Source organism: Delphinapterus leucas, chromosome 1, assembly GCF_059928025.1.
Source record: "Delphinapterus leucas isolate spDelLeu-1000000601 "Yukka" chromosome 1, BTC_Dleu_Yukka2, whole genome shotgun sequence".
Classification (NCBI taxonomy): domain Eukaryota; kingdom Metazoa; phylum Chordata; class Mammalia; order Artiodactyla; family Monodontidae; genus Delphinapterus; species Delphinapterus leucas.
In genome coordinates, this window is record NC_143129.1 from 122887529 (window position 1) to 122911336 (window position 23808).

The window sequence follows — 23808 nt, forward strand, 5'->3', positions numbered from 1 at the left end:
GGAATACATTCTACTTTTAATGATAGGCACTTGGCAAAAGACGTGGATACAGAGAGATGTGAACAATTAAGGTCATTAATACAATCAATCTACAATAGTCAAATTGCTTACATTGAATACGGGCTCTTCCACCTATTAGCTGTGTGACCTTGGCAACTTCTCTCACCTCAGTTTCCTCATCTGCAAAATGAGTATCTACCTTGAGTTGTTACGAAACTAAATGTTTAAAAGATACAAAGTACCTAGTAAATGCACAGCATCTCTCTCCCCAATTTTGGGTGCATATAACATGCCCTGTCAGATGCATAATCCCACAGTGCTTTTCACATGTCACCAATGGCAGAAAGTCCAGGACACCAGCCCATCCCTCTATAGCACTCCAAATACTAAGTAGATAGTGGCTTTGATAATTCATGTCTGAATTGTGTATTGTGTGGCAAAATTATGGAGGCATAGTTATTTATGATAGCAACTATTCAGGTGCAGATTTATCAGACAAGCCTTTTGGGTTTAAGTTCCTTCAATTCTCTGTCTCTCACCCACGTGAAGTTCTGCTACAGGACCTGAGGACACTGAAGTATGAGACTGTTCATGAACACAGCAGCTGGCATAGTTCTCTAACAGTAAAGTCATGATGCTACTCAAATTGAAGACGATCCTTTGTAGTGTGACAAAGGGCCCCAAAGCTTACTGACTTAAAATCAAGATTTATTATTTTTCATAATTTTCTGGGTCTGGGTGGTTCTTCTCCCTGTGGTGTTGTCTGGAGTCACTCATGGGGTTAATTGAGCTGGGAGATTTGCTGTGCTGGGAGGTCCAAGAAGGCTTCTCACATAACCAGGGCCTTGGAGCTGTTGGCTGAGGTACTACATTTATTTCCATCAAGGCCTCTGTCTCCAGGATCTCGTCCCCTAGGGCCTTTCCATATGGCTTCCCTCTGTAGAAGGATAGCCTAATCTTTCTTACTCCCCCGCAGCTACATTCCAGGAAGGTGAAAGAAAATGCTGCAGGCTTCTAAAGGGTTGGGACTGGACCTGACACAGTACCATTTTTGGCCATCTTCTTTTGGGAGGGAACTATATAAGGGCTTGAATACCAGGAGGCATAGTTCACTGGGAGACACCAATATAACTGTCTAACATGTTTGATGAGCCTGGTGAAGTGAGGGGGTCATACAATATTTGGTTATCCCACTTTTAATGATACAAGGATTGATCAGTGGGTTCAGATGGTAAGAGCTCAATCCTTTCACCGTAAAGTTACTGATCAACTTATCAACGAATAGTATTATCTACTGATATTATTGCCTGATTCAGTTATTTCATTACAGGCTGAAAAATGGTGATTTTTCTAATTCTACCATTCTTTTTGAGGGACTTTTTCAAAATCTTCTTTACACTGTAAATGGACTGTGGAAAAAGAAAGTGGTTCTGGATCTGTGATGTGATAAATGTCAAAACCAGTACTAACCTGGAGCCCTTGGGGTCAGTTGAGATCGCTCCTTTAGTGCTTGGTTTAAAGACCCTTGAGTGCAACCAGTTGGGGCTACTTGTAGTTCCCCTCTCACATTGCCACACATTCACATTCATGCAGTTCCCTCTGCTGAAAATGGTCTTTTTTCTCTGCAAAGTCATGCTGTAACTCAAATGCCAACCCTTGTAGAAAACCTTTCCCAAGTCCTCCTCTGTTGCCACAATACTTTATTTATATCTCCATGTAGAACTTCTGCAGCTCAAACTTGGGTAAGCTACTTAACCTCTCTAAGCCTATTTTCTCATCAAAAAAAAATGTGAATAGTGTCACATGTTGGGTTCTCCAGAAAGAAGACTCTTACATGATTAGTGTGCATATTTATTAGGGAATGCCCTTTGGATCATCACTTGTGAGAGAGAAGGGAAGAATGGGGCAGAGGGAGAAGTCGAGCTGCAATGCAGTCTTAATGGAATGCAGGTTGTTCTGGGGATGGGATGATCCATCAGAACTGTCCCAACTCGAGGTGAGAGGGCTGGGCCTTCCAACAATTTGTAGACAGATATCTGCCTCCTGGGGAAGGGGTGTGACATTAGGCAATGCCAGAAGGGGTCTGACATCTGATGGCTATGGCTGTCTGTGGGCAACACTCCTGGCTGCTGGGGTAGTATGTCCCTCATTCCTGAAGGGGATCTGAGAAGTACATTTCAGTGTCCCCCACTAATAGCATCTATCTCAGGATTACTGGAAGCCTAAAATAGGATACGGTATAAAAAGTACACAGCATACTGCCTGGCACATAGGACTCAAGAAGAGCTAATTGTTAAGGTTACTATAAATTAGTACGTGGCTCTTAAAAGCATATAGAGCAAGGTAGGGAAACCTTGTTTTGTTAATTTTTGTGTCTCTAGTCCTAGTATAGGGCCTGGAACTAATTAGATTCAATAAAGGCTTGTTGATGTGTCAGTATAAAAATATACCTGCCATCCCTGGTCTCCAAGCAGATATTAATTTGAATTGAACTCTCAACTAAAACAAATACAAAAAGGCATTTCAAGCATTTAATAACTTTTATTAGCAAAATAAAAGGAGGCACATATCCACTTGCCTGAAAAAAAAGTTTCAAACACAAGGTAAACAAAAGCAATGAAGCACTACTGGACAATTGCTGAAGAGCTCCAGTTAAAATAGTTTCTACCACTGCATTTGATAATTTTAGAATATAATCTTCAAATTATACAGAGGGAAGGAGATTTAGTTCAGCTTTTTCACAGCTCATAAAAGGTGAGGTTGTCAATGAAACTACCAACCCAAAGTAAGTACTTATCTCCATCAATGGGTATTGGACCTTTATTTCCCTCCATGCTCACTATAGTTCCTTGATATAATTTAATACAGTATCATACACTGCTTTGTGCCAGACACAGGTTCTGTGGATACAGCAAGATCAAAGGTTACGAAGTCCCTGCCTAAAAGGATCTCTGGACTCCCTCTTGTGAGAGCACCAGAATCACAACTAACTGCTGAACAATTATCGAGAGGAAGACACTGGAATTCCCCAAAAAAGATACCCCACATCCAAAGACGAAGAAGACGCCATGATGAGACGGTAGGAGGTGCGCAATCATGGTAAAATCAAATCCCATAACTGCTGGGTGGGTGACTCAAAAACTGGAGAACACTTATACCACCGAAGTCCACCCACTGGAGTGAGGTTATGAGCCCCAGTTCAGGCTTCCCAACCTGGGGGTCTGTCAATGGGAGGAGGAATTCCTAGAGAATCAGACTTTGGAGGCTAGAGCGATTTGATTGCAGGACTTCAACAGGACCGGGGGAAAGAGACTCCACTCTTGGAGGGCACACACGAAGTGTGTGCATTGGGACCCAAGGGAAGGAACAGTGACCCCATAGGAGACTGAACCAGACCTACCTGCTAGTGTTGGAGGCTCTCCAGCAGAGGCGGGGGGTGGCTGTGTCTTACCGTGGGGAGAAGGACACTGGCAGCAGAAGTTCTGGGAAGTACTCCTTGGCATGAGCCATTAGCCCCACCAAAGAGCCTGTAGGCTCCAGTGCTGGGTCGCCTCAGGCCAAACACCCAACAGGGAGGGAACCCAGCCCTACCCATCAGCAGACAAGCAGATTAAAGTTAGATTGATCTCTGCCCACCAGAGCAACACCCAGCTCTACTCATCACTAGTCTCTCCCATGAGGAAGCTTGCACAAGCCTCTTAGATAGCCTCATCCACCAGAGGGCAGACAGCAGAAGCAAGAACTACAGTTCTGCAGCCTGTGGAAGGAAAACCACATTCACAGAAAGACAGAGAAAATGAAAAGGCAGAGGACTTTGTACCAGATGAAAGAACAAGATAAAACCCCAGAAAAACAACTAAATGAAGTGGAGATAGGCAACCTTCCAGAAAAAGAATTCAGGATAATGATAGTGAAGATGATTCAGGACCTCAGAAAAAGAATGGAGGCAAAGATATAGAAGATGCAAGAAATGTTTAAAAAAGACCTAGAAGAATTAAAAAACAAATACCTAGAAGAATTAAAGGACAAACAGAGATGAACAATACAATAAATGAAATGAAAAATATACTAGAAGGAATCTATAGCAAAATAACTGAGGCAGAAGAACAGATAAGTGACCTGGAAGACAGAATGGTGGAATTCACTGCTGTGGAGCAGAATAAAGAAAATAAAGAAATGAAGACAGCCTAAGAGACCTCTGGGACAACATTAAACCCAACAACATTCACATTATAGGGGTCCCAGAAGGAGAAGAAAGACAGAAATGACCTGAGAAAATATTTGAAGAGATTATAGTCAAAAACTTCCATAACATGGGAAAGGAAATAGTCACCCAAGTCCAGGAAGTGCAGAGAGTCCCAGGCAGGATAAACCCAAGAAGAAACACGCCAAGACGCATAGTAACCAAACTGACAAAAACTAAAGACAAAGAAAAATTATTGAAAGCAACAAGGGAAAAATGACAAATAACATACAAGGGAACTCCCATAAGGTTAACAGCTGATTTCTCAGCAGAAACTCTACAAGCCAGAAGGGAGTGGCATGATATATTTAAAGTGATGAAAGGGAAGAACCTACAACCAAGATTACTTTACCTGGCAAGGATCTCATTCAGACGGAGAAATCAAAAGCTTTACAGACAAGCAAAAGCTAAGAGAATTCAGCACCACCAAACCAGCGCTACAACAAATGCTAAAGGAACTTCTCTAAGTGGGAAACACAAGAGAAGAAAAGGACCTACAAAAACAAACCAATAACAATTAAGAAAATGGTAATAGGAACATACATATTGATAATTACCTTAAACGTGAATGGATTAAATGCTCCAAGCAAAAGACGCAGGTTCTCTGAATGGATACGAAAACAAGACTCATATATATGCTGTCTACAAGAGACCCACTTCAGACCTAGGAACACATACAGACTGAAAGTGAGGGGACGGAAAAAGATATTCCATGCAAATGGAAATCAAAAGAAAGCTGGAGTAGCAATGCTCATATCAGATAAAATAGACTTTAAAATAAAGAATGTTACAAGAGACAAGGAAGGACACTACATAATGATCAAGGTATCAATCCAAGAAGAAGATATAACAAGTATAAATATATACGCCCTCAACATAGGAGCACCTCAATACATAAGGCAAACGCTAACAGCTATAGAAGAGGAAATCGACAGTAACACAATAATAGTAGGGGACTTTAACACCTCACTTACACCAATGGACAGATCATTCAAAATGAAAATTAATAAGGAATCATAAGCTTTAAATGACACAATAGACCAGACAGATTTAACTGATATTTATAGGACATTCCATCCAAAAGCAGCAGATTACACTTTCTTCTCAAGTGCACATGGAACATTCTCCAGGATAGAGTACATCTTGGGTCACAAACCAAGCCTCAGTAAATTTAAGAAAATTGAAGTCACATCAAGCATCTTTTCTGACCACAATGCTGTGAGATTAGAAATCAATTACCGGGAAAAGAAACGTAAAAAACACAAACACATGAGGCTAAACAATACATTACTAAATAACCAAGAGATCACTGAAGAAATCAAAGAGGAAATCAAAACATACCTAGAGACAAATTACAGTGAAAACACAATGATCCAAAACCTATGGGATGCAGCAAAAGCAGTTCTAAGAGGGAAGTTTATAGCAATACAAGCCTACCTCAAGAAACAAGAAAAATCTCAAATAAACAATCAAACCTTACATCTAAAGAAACTAGAGAAAGAAGAACAAACAAAACTCAAAGTTACAGAAGGAAAGGAATCATAAAGATCAGAGCATAAATAAATGAAATAGCAACAAAGAAAACAATAGCAAAGATTAGTAAAACTAAAAGCTGGTTCTCAGTTTGCAGGGCAGAAACAGAGACACAGATGTAGAGAACAAAAGTGTGGACACCAAGGGGGGAAAGTGACAGGGGGGTGTTGTTGTTGTGATGAATTGGGAGATTGGGATTGACATATATACACTAATATGTATAAAATGGATAACTAATAAGAACATGCTGTATAAAAAAAAATTCAAAAATTCAAAAAACAAAAAAACCCTAAAAGCTGGTTCTTTGAGAAGATAAACAAAATTGATAAACCATTAGCCAGACTCATCAAGAAAAAGACGGCAATGACTCAAATCAATAAAATTAGAAATGGAAAAGGAGAAGTTACAACAGACACCGCAGAAATACAAAGCATCCTGACAGACTACTACAAGCAACTCTATGCCAATAAAATGGACACCTGGAAGAAATGGACAAATTCTTAGAAAGGTAACCTTCCAAGACTGAACCAGGAAGTAACAGAAAATATGAACAGACCATTCACAAGTAATGAAGTTAAAACTGTGATTAAAAATCTTCCAACAAACAAAAGTCTAGGACCAGATGGCTTCACAGGTGAATTCTATCAAACATTTAGAGAAGAGCTAACACCCATCCTTCTCAAACTCTTCCAAAGCACTGCAGAGGAAGGAACACTCCCAAACTCATTCTATGAGGTCCCCATCACCCTGATACCAAAACCAGACAAAGATGCTGCAAAAAAAGAAAATTACAGACCAATATCACTGATGAATATAGATGCAAAAGTCCTCAACAGAACACTAGCAAACAGAACCCAACAACACATTAAAAGGATAATACACCATGATCAAGTGGGATTTATCCCAGGGTTGCAAGGATTCTTTAATATGCACAAATCAATCAATGTGATATACCATATTAATGAACTGAAGGATAAAAACCATATGATCATCTCAACAGATGCAGAAAAAGCTTTTGACAAAATTCAACATCCATTTATGATAAAAACTCTCCAGAAAGTGGGCATAGAGGGAACCTACCTCAACATAATGAAGGCCATATATGACAAACCCATGGCAAACATCGTTGTCAATGGTGAAAAACTGAAAGCATTTCCTCTAAGATCAGGAACAAGCCAAGGATGTCCACTCTCGCCACTATTATTCAACATAGTTTTGGAAGTCCTAGACACGGCAATCAGAGAAGAAAGAGAAATAAAAGGAATACAAATTGGAAAAGAAGAAGTAAAACTATTACTGCTTGTGGAGATGACATGATACTATACATGGATAATCCTAAAGATGCCATGAGAAAACTACTACAGCTAATCAATGAATTTGGTAAAGTTGCAGGATACAAAATTAATGCATAGAAATCTCTGGCATTCCTATACACTAATGATGAAAAATCTGGAAAAGAAATTAAGGAAACACTCCCATTTACCATTGCAAGAAAAAGAACAAAATACCTAGGAATAAACCTACCTAGGGAGAAAAAAGACCTGTATGCAGAAAACTAAAAGACATTGCTGAAAGAAATTAAAGATGGTAGAAACAGATGGAGAGATATACCATGTTCTTGGATTGGAAGAATCAATATTGCGAAAATGACTATACTACCCAAAGCAATCTACAGATTCAATGCAATCCCTATCAAATTACCAATGGCATTTTTTGCATTTTTTACAGAACTAGAACAAAAAATCTTAAAATTTGTATGGAGACACAAAAGGCCCCAAATTGCCAAAGCAGTCTTAAGGGAAAAAAAGGGATCTGGGGAAATCATACCCCCTGACTTTAGACTATACTACAAAGGTACAGTAATCAAGACAGTATGGTACTGGCACAAAAACAGAAAGATAGATCAATGGAACAGGATAGGAAGCCCAGAGATAAACCCATGCACCTATGGTCAACTAATGTATGACAAAGGAGGCAAGGATATGCACTGGAGAAAAGGCAGTCTCTTCAATAAGTGGTGCTGGGAAAACTGGATAGCTACATGTCAAAGAATAAAATTAGAACACTCCCTAACACCATACACAAAAATAAACTCAAAATGGATTAAAGACCTAAATGTAAGACTGGACGCTATAAAACTCTTAGAGGAAAACATAGGAAGAACACTCTCTGACGTAAATCACAGCAAGATCTTTTTGATCCAGCTCCTAGAGTAATGGAAATTAAAACAACAATAAACAAATGGGACCTAATGAAACTTAAAAGCTTTTGCAAAGCAAAGGAAACTACAAACAAGATGAAAAGACAACCCTCAGAATGGGAGAAAGTATTTGCAAATGAATCAATGGACAAAGGATTAATCTCCAAAATATATAAACAGCTCATGGAGCTCAATATTAAGAAAACAACCCAATCCAAAAATGGGCAGAAGACCTAAGTAGATATTTCTCCAAAGAAGACATACAGATGGCCAAGAAGCACATGAAAAGCTGCTCAACATCACTAATTATTAGAGAAATGTAAATCAAAAGTACAATGAGGTATCACCTCACACCAGCTAGAATGGGCATCACCAGAAAATCTACAAACAACAAATGTCGGAGAGGGTGTGGAGTAAAGGAAACCCTCTTGCGCTGTTGGTGGGAATGTAAATTGATACAGCCACTATGGAGAACAGAATGGAGGTTCCTTAGAAAACTAAAAATAGAATTACCATATGACCCAGCAATCCCACTACTGGGCATATTCCCAGAGAAAACCATAATTCAAAAAGACACATGCACCCCAATGTTCATTGCAGCACTATTTACAATAGCCAGGTCATGGAAGCAACCTAAATGCTCATCGACAGATGAATGGATAAAGAAGATGTCACACATGTGTACCATGGAATATTACTCAGCCATAAAAAGGAATGAAAGTGGGTCATTTGTAGAGATGTGGATGGATCTAGAGACTGTCATACAGAGTGAAGTAAGTCAGAAAGAAAAGAACATATATCGTATATTAACGCATATATGTGGAACCTAGAAAAATGGTACAGATCAACTGGTTTGCAGGGCAGAAATAGAGACAGACGTAGAGAACAAACGTCCGGACACCAAGGGGGGAAAGCAGCGGGGGGTGGTGGTGGTGGTGTGATAAGCTGGGAGACTGGGATTGACATATATACACTAATGTGTATAAAATTGATAACTAATAAGAACCTGTTATAGAAACAAATAAATAAAATTCATAAAAACCCCACCAGATCTCACATTCTTGGTGGCAGAGGACAGATAAATAAGGTCAGCAAGTGATAACTGTCATGAAGAAATGTAAGCGTGTAAAGACAGCAAAAGCGGCGGTGCAAGTGTGCTCCTTTGGATAGAGCGGTCTGCGAAGACTCAGATATCGATCTTTGACAAAGGACCTGAAATACGCGCCGAACGAGTTAAAAGAAATCTGGGGGAAGTGTTCCAGCCAGAGGGAACAGCAAGCGCGAAGTCGTGAAGTGGATCGAGCCTGCGTGTTGCAGGAACAGAGGGAAAGCCAGAGAGGTGAGCGAGGGACCTATGCGGTGAGAAATGAGGTAGGCAGGAGCACATACAATATACACACAGATAGTTTTCTACCTGAGACCACATTACTAAGGAAGGGCGGTGTACAAATCTCTCAAGAGGCCACAAAAGGCAGGATGAAACGGACTTCTAACCGCGGCGCTCCAGGGACGCCCTTCCTCCAAGGCTAGAGCCAAGTTAGTCAGCCGTAGGAGATGGACTGGGTCCCGCCCTCAGAAGACCAACCCTTGCCCAGGAGCGGGGGCGGATCGCGGGGGTGGACCTCGCCTGGGCCGCCGGCGCTGCACCGGCCGCGGTTACCAGCAGGCGGTGTAATGAGCGCGCCTGCAGCTGCAGCCGCAGCCGCATCAGCCCGCCAGTCCCAGCAAGGACGAGAAAGGAGGGGACCGGAAGGAGCCACTGGTGCTGCGGGAAGTGGCAGGAACGGGAGGCGGGGACCCACCTGGAAGCGCCCCAGCGCCGCTGTCGAGCTTCCTGCGGCGGCGGCCAGCAGAGCCAGTGCCGTGGCGGGGGCGGAGAGCGGCCACGGCGACGGCGCTTCCCGGAGTGGCCTGCGGTGCTCGGCCCCGCCCGAAAGGTGAGCAGGCGCTCGGGGCACGTGGTGGGGGCCAGATGGGGGAGGGGGAATGGAGGAGGAGGGATCTTGGGGATGATCGGCTTTGGGACCCGGATTTGGAACCGAGTGCTAGGAGGGGGTGGGCTGGAGGCGGCGGCGGCGACGGCGGCGACGGCGAAGCCCCCACGTGGGGCGGGGGGGCGCGCGCACGTGTGCGCGGGCAGAAGGGGGGCGGGGAGGGCTCTGGGGAGGGTGGCGGGCGCGCGCTCGCTCAGTAGTGGTCCACGTGACCGGCACGCCGAGAATGTTTCCACGTGACAGGCTCGGAGGCTGGCTGAGGCAGAAGATTGCTGTGTCTGTGTAGCGCAACCGTGGTCGTCGGAGGCTTTAGGGTTGTTTGCCGCTTTTCATCTCTACTAGGGGGGTATGAAGAGAAATATAAGGCGGAAAAGACTTTCCGCTCTTTCTGTGTTATACACATTCTTTTCGTAAATGAAACCTTTTCTAAATGCCGAAGTACTGATTTCTGTGTACCGCCATGTTGGTTCTGGGGGAAACTCGCGAGATGCTAGTGGGTTTGTATCGCGAGATCTCCCGATTCTCGCGGGACCTTGTTGGCAGAGCAGTTGTCCTGGATGGCGGAGCCGTGGGTTCCGGGGGCCTGGGACCCGCAACTCTTTCTGCAAGGCAAGTTGCGAGGGAGGGGCCGGGGGCAAGTGCCTCTTGGTGCCGGGAGCCGTGCTGCGTCATCTTCCTGTAGTCTTGAAGGGAATACATTGACCCAATTGAGGCGACACGATCCTCCTCCCCACCCCCCTGCGGGCGCTTCGCCACCTGCAGAAGCCACCCCTCAGCCCGGGCTCCTTCTCCCCCGCTCAGTGATAGTTCCTCCCCCGTCTCGCTGGAAGTACGGAGCCGTGCTAGCACAGACGTGAGGATTACATTGGATACCGTTCCTCTTACTTACAGACGTTCTTGTCAGTTTTTCCCCTTGTTACAATTTTCTGAAGAATTCCAGACCTGTTAACCATTCTGTCGCTTGTTTCTGCTGCAGAACCTTTCTCCACGGCCCCTTCTCAGACGCTTAAAATAGAGCGCATTCCATTTTTTCTCTCTGGGCATCATTTACTCACATTTATTTGGTCATTGATAACTCCCTCATCACTCTAACTTTGTGTTTACGATAACTTTTGGCAGTATTTGGAGGGATCCTTTATATCTCTGACAATACCTGATGTCAGAATAAAACCATTCTTTTAATTTTTTTGCTACGTGCCTATTAACTCATAATTATCGATAAGTTTTTTTTTCCGATAGGATTTTGATTACTATTGTTATGAGTTTGCCATCTTTGTTGTTCAGGGATGATTGTTTTAGTTTACGTATTTAAGGCAATAGTGGAATGTTTTAAGTCAAATTTAAAAGCAAACTAATCTTCGTAAACTTTGATGTCAAAACTTGAGTTCAATTTTTCCTTAAATGAATTTGAAGCAAGATTAGTTTTTCTCCAACCCTTCAGTGTTTTATCAAAGATGAATTTATAGTATACTTTTTTTTTCGTATTTTTGAGCAGTCTGGATTTATTTAGTATTCGTAGTGGTAAATTAATCGCAAACTAATCAGATAATTAGGTAATCCGGTCATAATTTTTTTTAAACTACAAACGTGTTATTTTCCTCTACACTTGGTACAGAGAAAAATAAAGGGTAAAATTCTTCCTGTTACATTCTACCAAGTTGCCTCTCAGTCCTAAATCTCTGTAAACACTCTTAGCGGTAGCTATGTATGTATTATTCCAGATATTTTCCATGTGTTTTATTTTTTTTTAACAAAGAGGAGGAAACGGAGGGGTGTTGTTTTAAGATACTCTGTCACAACATTAGCAATCAGTAAAAGTTTTTCTGCTCATATTTTTATTTAGTGGTTTTTTGCCTCATGCATACATGCTTTAAAAAAGTAAATTTTTTGTACAGATATTTTGGTGGTATAGTTTTGTGAAAATAGCTTGAGTGATAGCATTATTTTTACTGTAGAGTGGTATGCTGGTTGTTCTGTACAAAAATAAAGTACATGTGAAATCAGATTTAAAGGTATAAATGTTTTGTCACTTGAGTTTTATATTTTTATGTTTAATAGTTGTGCTATCTATTTACATTTATATTTATATGTTTATATTTCTTGATAACTTATATATTCTAAACTGTTACCCAAGTGTGTATATCGGAGTTTTCCAGAAGTTTAAAAAGTTATCAGCTTAATTAAATAGTTCTCAACTGAAGAGTGGAAGATACATCAGTAGTTAATACAGACAAACATCAGTAGTTAATATAGACAAACATACATATACTCAAAAGTTGCTAAGCAACATTTTGTGATTGTTTTTTGTATTTTTCCCTCCAAACTACCAGCAATATTATTTATCACACTTGTCACGTAAAAAAAGTGACCACTGGTTTTGGTCACTGTAGTTTTCTCTTGTAATAGTTAAAGTAGGAATGTTGGGGAATAAAAGTGAGTGTTGAGAGGTGAGATGTGGGAAAGAGGAAAAGGAGACACGGGAGTGTGTATAGGTTGATATTGAAATGGAATTGGAGAAGTTGCAGAGAAAAGAAAGGATGGTAGAAGGTTGACAGAGCCATGGTCCAAAAATAGTCTGTTCATGATGGCGGGAGGGTGACTTGAGTTGACCAGAATTTGGAATCAGTATGTGTGGCAATTTTTTTCCTCTTAAATAATTTTTTTTAAACAGGTTTCAGCCCACCCCCAGATGTGCTTGATATCACCTGTCCCCCCCCCAAAAAAATAAAATCAACTGAAGTTGATGTTTAATTGGAACTTTGTGAATTCTTTACTTATTTTATGTTTTTAGAAGTAGGAGCTTGTGAAAATGACAGTGGATTCAAAAGATCACAGTTCTATAATGGCCTTTGCAAACTTTACAAAGTTTTGCTTGGGAATTGGGCCTTGAGAGTTCTCATGTGCATCTGATCCTTGTAATAATATATGTTACTTATTCGTACAACTTTGTTTTATAAACTGTTTTTGGTAGAGGATCTTAGGAATTAGCAAACTTTTACAGACGCTAAAATACCCATATACTGGGTAGAAATATACTGAGACAATACAAGAAGAAGAGAAATATATCTTATGTGAGTTGAGTTTTGCTTGAGTAAAACTTAACCAGAAAATTTTATTTTCCTCTTACTCAGTTATTACTGTCATAGAAGTGACCTATGAGAGCTAATGAGCTTCAGTAATCAGAGGATATTAACAAAAGTGACAATACGATGTCCTCACTTGGATTTTTTCTTTAGATATGACACAATGCTAGTTTCCATAGACCTGTAACTTTGTAACTATATAGTGTAATACCTATGTTACATATTAATTATATGAAGAATGTACATTTTATTTCCTGCCTCTTCCTGAACCAGTGTCCAAGACAGATTACAGGAAATTACTTGACCAGAAATATCAAATACGTGCAGGTGCTTTTTTAAACAATCTGCCATTTCATATGAAAATTCATTGTCAGTTTAAGTACAAGGAATATTTGCTGCAAGTCTTTGCATGTTTTTTGTTTTGTTTTGTTTTTTGTTTTTTTGGCCTCGACAGTGAAAGCGCAGAGTCCTAACCACTGGACCACGAGGGAATTCCCAGTCTTGATTTTTAAAGTACTATTTAATACATATGTGGTATACACTGTAGTGCAGTTTTCTATAGTTAATATCCTGATAACCACTGTAATTATACTTTAAAAAACACTATGTGTAAATATTTCCCAAAGTCATAAGTCTTGCCTTCTAGAACCATGCAGTATGGACTTTGCTATTTCATTTGAACTTGTCCTTCTCACTTCTTTCCTTCTTTTTCTTTTCATCTGTTATTTCTCAGCTTACGTAGGTAATTTTTCTCTGGTCAGAGACAAGTGAGTTGAGTAACTTTGAGGAGACTATCAAACTATTCAGTTATTATGATTATTTTGGAACTCCAGAATATGTGTAAGTTGCAGTTAGTAATTAAACATTTTTTGAGTGATTGTGATTTTAGTCATTTCAAACAGCAGAGATCCTGAGGCTTCAAAATAACTGTAACCAAGTATAATAAGCCTATGAGCTTTATTCAGAAACTACTAACTGGAGTAAATAACATTTTGCAGCCCCAGCAGGGTTGGTTATCTGATTTTTCAGCCCACAGATTACAATTTGCAAGGTTGGCCATTGGAGTTAGGCACACTGACAACTGAAATGTCATCTTATTTCAAGGCTACTGAAGTAGAGCTATTAAAAAGTATATGGAACTATAAAAGGATAGTGTTTTAAGGCCATTTCATGGAGACATACAGTTCTATAATCATTAACTTCTGAGGGAATCACAATGTTGTAGAGTAGTATAGTACATGGTCTGTCACAGTGATGATCTTAATCATAAATAAACTTTTACTCTATGTACTGTGTTTAAGGAATTAAGAAATTGGTGTCTTTTTAGAAGACTCTTATAAGGGTAAACGTTTTCAAAGCTTTTTAATAAATTCATTTCAGTTTTCTAGAAAATTCACTTAACAGAACTCATCTGATACCCCCCCCCAAAAATGGGGCTGCTGTGTGTGGAATTTTCTTTGTTTTATTTTATTGCTTTTATCTACTTATTTCGTTATTTAGTATTTCAAGGAGTTGCCTCCCAAGTAAGACTCTATTACATTTAATATTTGATATCAGTAATAATTAACCAATTGGCTAAAGATAAGCACGTTTGTTGATGAAGGAATTTTCAGAGCAGATAATTAGAATTAGTAAATGACCTGTCTGTGAATCAGTTGTATAGTTCTGAATCCTGGTAGTGAGTCTCCATCCTTAGCACAGCTGAATGTCCAGAGGTGAGAAATGTTTCTTTTTGTAGTAGATTTTGTTTGTTGCTTTGCTTGCCTTTTCAGTCTCTTTTAATATGTTAATTTAAACCTTACGCACCCTTCAGTGGTAGAGTGATGGTATATAGCACTTGATTTAGGTATTAAGTGTGTATATTTGTGTGTGTTTTAATGATTTTGATGGCTGGTTTGAGGATTTTGAATCTTGGGAATTAATATAACCATATTAAAATTTTGATGTATTCTGTTATTTAAAAATATATCTTTTACATGTTTACAGATAAAACATATTTAATTTCATGTCCTGCTTTTAACCTAATGTTAGGTAACATTTTCCCATTCTCACAATGAGGTTTTTTTGTTTTTTTTTTGCGGTACGCGGGCCTCTCACTGTTGTGGCCCCTCCCGTTGCGGAGCACAGGCTCCGGACGCGCAGGCTCAGCGGCCATGGCTCACGGGCCCAGCCGCTCCGCGTCATGTGGGATCTTCCCGGACCGGGGCGCGAACACATGTCCCCTGCATCGGCAGGCGGACCCTCAACCACTGCGCCACCAGGGATGCCTCACAATGAGTATTTTTAACCATCATTATAAGTGGTTGTATGATGTTCCATGTGTAGATGTATATCATTCTCCTGTTCTAGTTTTTTGCGTAAGAGTGTGAAGAACATTTATATATAAGGTGTTTCTTATTTATAGTATTATCTTCTAGTATATTACAGGTATAATTTTTAGGTACATTTTAAAGGCTCTTAAAACCGTGTCACGATGTTTGTCAAAAGGATCAATTTATATTCACGTTGGAGTGGTTGTTGGCTCTATACATCAACATTAAGTATTGTTTATAAAAACGTAATACGGGGGGTTTCCCTGGTGACACAGTGGTTGAGAGTCCACCTGCCGTACAGGGCACATGGGTTCGTGCCCCGGTCCGGGAAGATCCCACATGACGCGGAGCGGCTGGGCCCGTGAGCCATGGCCGCTGAGCCTGCGCTTCCGGAGCCTGTGCACTGCAATGGGAGAGGCCACAACAGTGAGAGGCCCGCGTACTGCAAAAAAAAAAAAAAAAAAAAAAAAAAAAACGTAATAGAGGATAAGTCGTATTATAACATTTTTTTTCTTAGATTACTACTGGGGTGAAACATTATGCTTAATAGGTGTATTTCTTTTGTGAGTTTTTCAGATAAACAGAATTTTTAAATTAATATAATCAAATCATTGGCCTAATTTTGTTTTGTTTCTGATCTTACGAAATTCTGCCTTCTCATTTCTAATGTAATAAATAATACTGATCTTAATACTATTTATTTTAGTTTTTCTAAGTTAGATTTAAATTTAACTTTTTACCTCATGTGGCATTGGTATGAGAATGTAAATGTTTTCCTGCAAATCGGTAATTGTCTCAAGTCTATTTATCAAATATTTTCTTTGTTTTGCGTGTTTCATTTTTACATTTTAAATGTTTATATCTTATATTGCTTATTTTTAATCCCAAACTTAAAAAAATTAGTATTGTTTTTAAGATGATTCTTACTACATGTTTAATATCTTTTGCCCTGGTCTCTTTATTGTGTTTGTTTTCTTATCGATTTTTGAAAGCACTTTATAATTTGAGGATAATAAAGGCTTATTTTGTACAAAACAATGTTTTATAATTCCTTTTGTCAACGAAAATTTGAAATATTCTTTTCCCATATACCAGAATTAAGTAGGATTAAATGAAGCAATTTCTCCTTTCTTGAAAAGATAAAATATGAAACTATGTAAAGGTATACAGTACAAGAGGCTGTAAAGAGAAAAACTACTTTGGTAGATTTTGTGGAATTAAAGAAATAAACTTCTAAGATCAACAATTTAGGATGTGTGCTTAAGGTGTTTCCCTCATTAAATAGTAATATACAACTTGACATCATATCCCTCTAAAATATTTAGAAAAAAAAAGTGTTCATTTGCAGTTCTAGGACTCAAGTTCCAGAATCACAGTTCCTTTGTTTTTCAACTGTTAAGAATGGTGGCAATGTTGTGCGTTTACTGAAATTAAGTAATGAATCTGAGAAATTCTATGTGAGCATTCGTGAGGGCATCCATGCCAAGGAGAGCTTTTTAAATGTTTACAGTTCTTATTGTTTACGAAGGTGTGGTTTGTTTTTTCCTTTATGAAATAATTATTCAAGATAATAAAATAATTTTTTAAAAAGTGAGATATTTATACTTACATTTTAAAACTGTAATGTTCCAAGCTATTATTTTATTAAATATTGACTAGCACTTTCTGTTGGCTACAGAATGGTATGGTTACATAATTGCTAGGAAGAAAAACCAGATTAACTTTGTATGAAAACGTAATATTTGAAAACACATATGTCCTGTGCTTGGGTATTACATAAAGAGAATTGCAGATGAGGAACCAGGTGTGATGAAATTTCCTTTTACCTTGGATTGGGATGAAATTTATAGGGATTGGAACATAATTTATATCTTTTATTTCTACTAGAATTCTGCTATCCCCTAAGGGGTGAGTTTATTTTTCAGAATGGCACTGAAGTGGTCCAGGAATAGCAGTTGCTAATTGTGTTCTGGCATTTACTTACCTCCTTACTAATAACTTTTTTAAAAAATTGGACAGAAGTTTAAGGAAAGTAGATACTGCAGCTCATATGCACTTCCCCATTAGAAGCAGATTTATGTGTTTCATAAATAGAGTGAAATTTAGCTTGGCTGTATTATAGAGGGAGGTACCAAGATTTTTTCCTCCTGAAAAAGGTATGTGTATGTTTGTGAGATTTATCTACTGAAAGCCCTTGAGGAGCTTTCTAATACTTCTCCATATTAACTATCTACTCCCCACCCCAAACCTGTAATTCTTAATCTGAATGGTCTCCACTATTTTTTTTTAATACATTTATTTATTTATTTAGTTTTGGCTGTGTTGGTTCTTTGTTGCTACTCATGGGCTTTCTCTAGTTGCGGCGAGCGGGAGCTGCTCTTCATTGTGGTGCGCAGGCTTCTCATGGCGGTGGCTTCTCGTTGCGGAGCACGGGCTCTAGGTGCGTGGGCTTCAGTAGTTGTGGCATGTGGGCTCAGTAGTTGTGGCTCACCGGCTCTAGAGTGCAGGCTCAGTAGTTGTGGCACACAGGCTTAGTTGCTCCGCGGCATGTGGGATCTTTCCGGACCAGGGCTGGAACCCGTGTCCCCTGCATTGGCAGGCGGATTCTTAACCACTGCGCCACCAGGGAAGTCCCTAAAAATTTTTAATGTTGCTTTTGCAGTAATACGTTTCATTTCCTGAGGGAGAAATTCCTCCCCCCCACTTTTAAAAAAAAGTAAATATGATTAGCATATTAATACACACAGAAAGTTCTCCTAAGTGTACAGTTCAGTGAATTTTCACAATGTGAACACACCTGTGTAATTATTACTGAGAAATAGAACATTATCAAAACCCCTGAAACTGTCTTGTGCTGTATTGTGGTCATTAACTCCCCACGCCCATGAGAAATCACTATTTCGATTTCTAGTACCGTAGAATAATTTTGTTTGGTTTTGAACTTCCTTTATAAACATTAATGCATTGTTATCCTGTTTTGATATAAGTAACTTGAGAAATCCTAGAACTTGATCTAGTTTATACTTGGACATCTCAGCACTTAGACATTTTTCTCATGGTATTCATAGTTTTCAGGAACTCTAGAAGGGGACATCAAAGAACCACCTTCTTTGCTTTCAGATTGTGTGGTAGACCCTGTTTGTGTTTTAATGTTGTTTGGGCAAACAGGATGCTTTTAATTTCTGTCATTGATGGCCTTCAAGAGTACCTCACCTTTTTTTTTTTTTTTTTCCTCCTACTTAAAAATTTTGTTTTGAAAACTTTGGTATAGCATTCCTGACCAGCTAATGGCTTTTTGGACTTTTATCCTATGAGTTGGCAGCTTTTTTTTCATTCTTTGAATTCCTTTCAAGCAGTGATTCCCATTCAGATTTTTATGACAGCTATCCTGTAGTATCGCTGTTATTTCAAAGAACGTCATGAGTACCCACCCCTCGCCTTCCCTCCCTTCTCATAAAAAGTCTCAGGTTAAGTCATTTTACTTTTAAAATATTTATTTTGTATTTATGAACATTATAACATTGTGGTATACAGATTATAGATCAAATTATAGGCTACTAAAAAATTGAGTCAGCTATACCTAGTTAGCAACTCCTTTCAGGCTGGCTTCAAGTGTTAAGTGTAACTTTCTTATGAGAAATTCTCCCTTTGTACTTTCTTTTCTACCCCTCCATTTCACTTTCTTAATTTTAAAGGAAGACATAGGAAAGATTTATTACTGTGTTCCTGCACATAGTTTTTCTTTCATTTAAGTCCCACAGTTAGCCTGGAAGATACACTTAATTTCCTTTATAAACGAATTTTGCTTGCTGTCACTCAGTAATTATTAGGACCAGAATATTATAAATAGCCTGTAGCTGTCAAAATTAGGTGTTTTGTTCATGTATAATTTAAGAGTAACATGTACCTACATTTTGTACCCTAGTGCTCTTTCATTTGCTGAGCTTCTGTGGAAATTAAACGTTATGCAAAAATTTAGACTAATTTCTAAAAAAAATTTTTTTTTTTTTTTTGCCTGCATATTTTAAATGTTTGACTTTGGGCATCATGTTATAGGAGAACATCTCATGAAGAGTGAAGGAGAAAGTAATTGACTTTTGTAAAGGTTATAGAGTTACCACTAAATTTGAATAAATGCTGTTCTTGGTGAATGAGTCAGGACAATTTCCAGGTTGACCTCAGGCACATTTATGGGTAGGTACTTTTCTTTCTATAGCTAGCAAAATTTCATGAAGGAAATTTTGATTCATGTGTAACTATAAGGCAGTTGTTCTCAAACTTTAGCATACATCATAATTGCCTGTAAGTTTTGTTTTTATTCTTTAAAAACAGTGCATGAGTGTCAGGTTTAATAGATTAGGAGATCACACAATACTAGGGTATAGTAAGGGCACCTACACAAAAACCCCACAGGTGTTTCTGATGTACATCCTAGCTGAGAACCTTTGAGCATTATTTCTTAAAATATCATCCTGGGAATTTCAGTTGGCAATCTGTTAAAGGTGCAAATTCTCTCAAACTCTGGGGTGAAACCTAGAAATCTATTTTAAACTAGCCCTCCAAGTGATTCTGGTGTGTGCCAAAGCTTGAGAACCATCCTGGTAACTCAGAAGTGGCCTTCCTTGACACCTGTCTGGGAGCTTGTTAGAAATGGAAATTTCAGACCTTCTCGATAACAATCTCATTTTAACTAGATTCCCAGGCAGTTTGAATATATATTGAACATTGTGAAGGGCAGCTCTAGATGATTTTTATTACCATTATAAAAATAATACTAATTTAAAATTATTGAACATTTGCTGTATGCTAGATACATGTAAATAATGTATTCATTATTATTTGGTCCTCACAACAACCTTGTAGGGATGTTATTTATGTATGTGTGTATGTATGTGTTGGGTCTTTGTTGCTGTGCACAGGCCTCTCATTGTGGTGACCTCCCCCATTTCAGAGCACGGGCTCCTGGTGCGCGGGCCTCAGCAGTTGTGGCTCGCGGGCTCCAGAGTGCAGGCTCAGTAACTGTGGCGCACGGGTTCAGCTGCCCTGAGGCATGTGGGATCCTCCCGGACCAGGGCTCCAACCCACGTCCCCTGCAATGGCAGGCGGACTCCCAACCACAGCACCACCAGGGAAGTCCAGGGATGTTTAGTTTTATCCTCATTTTGCAAATGAGCAAGTTGAGGCAGAGAGGTTAAGTATCTTGTTCAGTGTCACACAGGCATTGAATGCAGGGTTTAGGATATGAACTTAAGCATTCAAACTCTACTTTTGGGGTTTGAGATGCTATCATCAGGACCATTTATGTGCATGTATATGTGTCTTCCTTGTTGTTCGAGCTCCATTGTATTGACATATATTCTAATGAATTTTTAGTGTGTCAAATTTTACAGTGGCATTTGAATTTTCTTCCAGATCTTATATTCAAGGACTGTTTTTGCTAAAATATTGTGTTTTATATACAAAAACAGAACTGGAAGTAGCTGTGATTTGAATACTTCGGTTTTTAAGAATAGAAATCACTTAAGTTTATTCATCAAGGTGTTACTTATCCAAACTCTTTGTTCCCTTATACTTTTGTTTTGTGTGCAATTGTAGTAAGGCAGCTCTTACTGGTTAGTGTTTCATTTAAAATTTTGCACAATGATAAGTTCATATATTCAAAAATTGTATTTATTAAAGAGGACTGGACTTCCCTGGTGGCGCAGTGGTTGAGAGTTCGCCAGCCGATGCAGGGGACACGGGTTCGTGCCCCGGTCCAGGAGGATCCCACGTGCCGCGGAGCGGCTGGGCCCGTGAGCCATGGCCGCTGAGCCTGCGCGTCCGGAGCTTGTGCTCCGGCACGGGAGAGGCCACAACAGTGAGAGGCCCGCGTACCGAAAAAAAGAAAAAAGAGGACCACAGTTGTAGTTCAGTACTTAGAGGCCCCGATGTGCTGAAACTATACTTGGGGTTCATTTCAAGTAAGCATGCATATTTGCAGAATAATAAATCTAAATGATGGCGTTTATTTCAAGGTAATAGTATAAGAAAGCATTCTGGTCACCTTATTAATAATAGGTTATTTTGGGAGGATTTGAGTCATTTTTTAAGTGTACAATTCACTGATTTTTAGTAAATTTACATTGTTGTGCAACCATTTCCACAGTCCAGTTTTAGAACATTTCCATCAATCTGATTTCTTTTTCTTTTTTTGTCAGTCTCACTTTCAGCTTATTATAGATTTAAAAAAAGTCAGCTGGTGGGTTTCCCTGGTGGCACAGTGGTTGAGAGTCCGCCTGCCGATGCAGGGGACGCGGGTTCGTGCCCCGGTCCGGGAAGATCCCACATGCCGCGGAGCGGCTGGGCCCTTGAGCCATGGCCGCTGAGCCTGGGCGGGCGTCCGGAGCCTGTGCTCTGCAGTGGGAGAGGCCACAACAGTTAGAGGCCCGCGTACCGCAAAAAAAAAAAAAAAAAAAAAGTCAGCTGGTGCATTTTAGAAGTCCTTCAGTATAGTACCATACTACATTATTAGTTGTAAAAACCTGTGTATAAACCTTAATCCATAAACCCTTTTTTAACTTACTTTTAAGAAATGGGAAAAAAAATTAGTGTTCTAGCTCTTAGTTTCTGTTCACTCAAATCAGTTAACTGATTGGCAGGATTCAAAGTGATGTGAATGGTAGTGTTTGGGCCTAGGAAACATTCTTTCATTCACTTAATTGGCTATTCAATCGTATGAGGAGAAGAGAAAGAGAAGATAATTGAGGGAAACTATAGTTCCATGATGATATTGACAAATACAGAGTTCTGTTTGGTGGTTGCTTGGTTTCTGGAAAACTATGGTAAGCATTTCTGTTGTCTTGATCTGAATACCTCACAAGAATGACAGTTTTTTTTTAAAAAAAAAACTTTTTTCGCTACATTGTTTTAAGAATTTTGAGGATGAGTAGCACATTATGCTGAATAAGGTAGCTCAGCCACCTGACTTTTTATGTCTCTCTAACCCTGGGTTTTTATGATTGCATATAAGGCTCTTTTAACACAAAAATGTCTGAAAATTACGTGTGGCATAATGTAATAGAATTTTTACTTTTTTTTTTTTTTTGGCGGTATGTGGGCCTCTCACTGTTGGCTCTCTCCCGTTGCGGAGCACAGGCTCCGGACGCGCAGGCTCAGCGGCCATGGCTCACGGGCCCAGCTGCTCCGCGGCACGTGGGATCTTCCCGGACCGGGGCACGAACCCGTTTTCCCTGCATGGGCAGGCGGATTCTCAACCACTCCGCCACCAGGAAAGCCCTTTACTTTTAATTAAGTGGATTAATTAAACAATACATTAACAATAAAGATTATCAGAGCTTTTGATACATTATTCGCTGGCAGTTTAGTCTCCTGAATGTGGAAGAGAACTGCTGGTATGAAATTGATTCCGACCAACAAGGAAGAACAGTGAGGGACGTGTGGAATTAACTCTTATTGAACATTTGTTTTGGGCAGGTGGACCCATTTTATAGTCTCTTCTTTGTGTTGTAGGAAAAAGAACATGGGCTTGGAATCAGACCTGGATTTAAATCCTGGCTCTAGTACTTAGCAACTCTGTGACTTTAAGAAAATTGCTTATATATAAGCTCTTGTTTTCCTCAATATAAATGATACATACTTTCTACTCACATATAGTGTATAAGGCACTTGATATAAAATAGGTGCTCATTAAATCTGTTCTTTATTGATGTCAAAATGGAGACTCAGAGAAGTTTGTTACACGGCTAGTAAGTGACAGATATCTGTCTGATTTCAAAGTCCATGCTTTTCCAAAATACTGTTCTTTGTCTCCTAGATAGAAATGGAAATCATGGGAATCAAAAGTTGAGACTGTGTCACTTTGGATTTTAAATTATTAGGTAGGAATTCACGGAAAAGCAAGTTTCAGAAAGGTCAGAAAAAAGATTGCTAATGACCACAGATGATGTAGACAATATTGATAGAAGGCACTTAAAAATAAACATGTTATTTTAAAAAATGGAGCATGTATTAAAATTACAAAAAATTTCCACTGAGGGGAGAAAAATGCATGAGTCATTCAGAGAAAATATTGTGACTTTCACATAGGTAATTTCTAATAAACTTCAAAAGAAAACGTATCAAGAATACCTGCATTACTAATGGTTTATAACTGATGGTTAATACTAAAATGTGTCAGTAGGAATATGGGGAGGCTAGAGCTCTGAATGAGTTAAAGTTTGCAAAAAATGCTTAAGCCAACAAGGGAGGGCTTTAGCTAAACTCAGCAAGATAGGTAAGGAAGAAAGAGACACATTCATTGGGGAGATATTAAATAATGACAACTACTCAGATCCTGTTTTACTTCTCTTATGTCTAGGAAGATGACTTTCATACTGGAAGGGACACAACCTTGTTTAAAGCGGAGACTATTCCATGATTGTTATGTGGTAAAGAGCATCTAGTT

The 23808-nt window shown here is 39.3% G+C and overlaps 1 protein-coding gene across 7 annotated transcripts in view; it reads left to right on the forward strand.

Moving 5' to 3' along the window:
• Positions 1–9801: 9801 nt before the first annotated feature.
• ZZZ3 (zinc finger ZZ-type containing 3) overlaps positions 9802–23808 on the forward strand; it is a 139253-nt gene continuing 125246 nt past the window's right edge. For 4 of the 7 annotated variants that reach the window (XM_089920801.1, XM_022581047.3, XM_022581050.3 and 1 more), the window contains exon 1: positions 9802–9913. The gene's annotated coding sequence lies outside the window, so the exon portion shown is untranslated. Of the gene's footprint in view, positions 9914–10183; positions 10580–10608; positions 23792–23808 lie in introns of those variants that run through there. The other 3 variants (XM_089920771.1, XM_089920767.1, XM_089920778.1) reach the window with 3 other exon arrangements.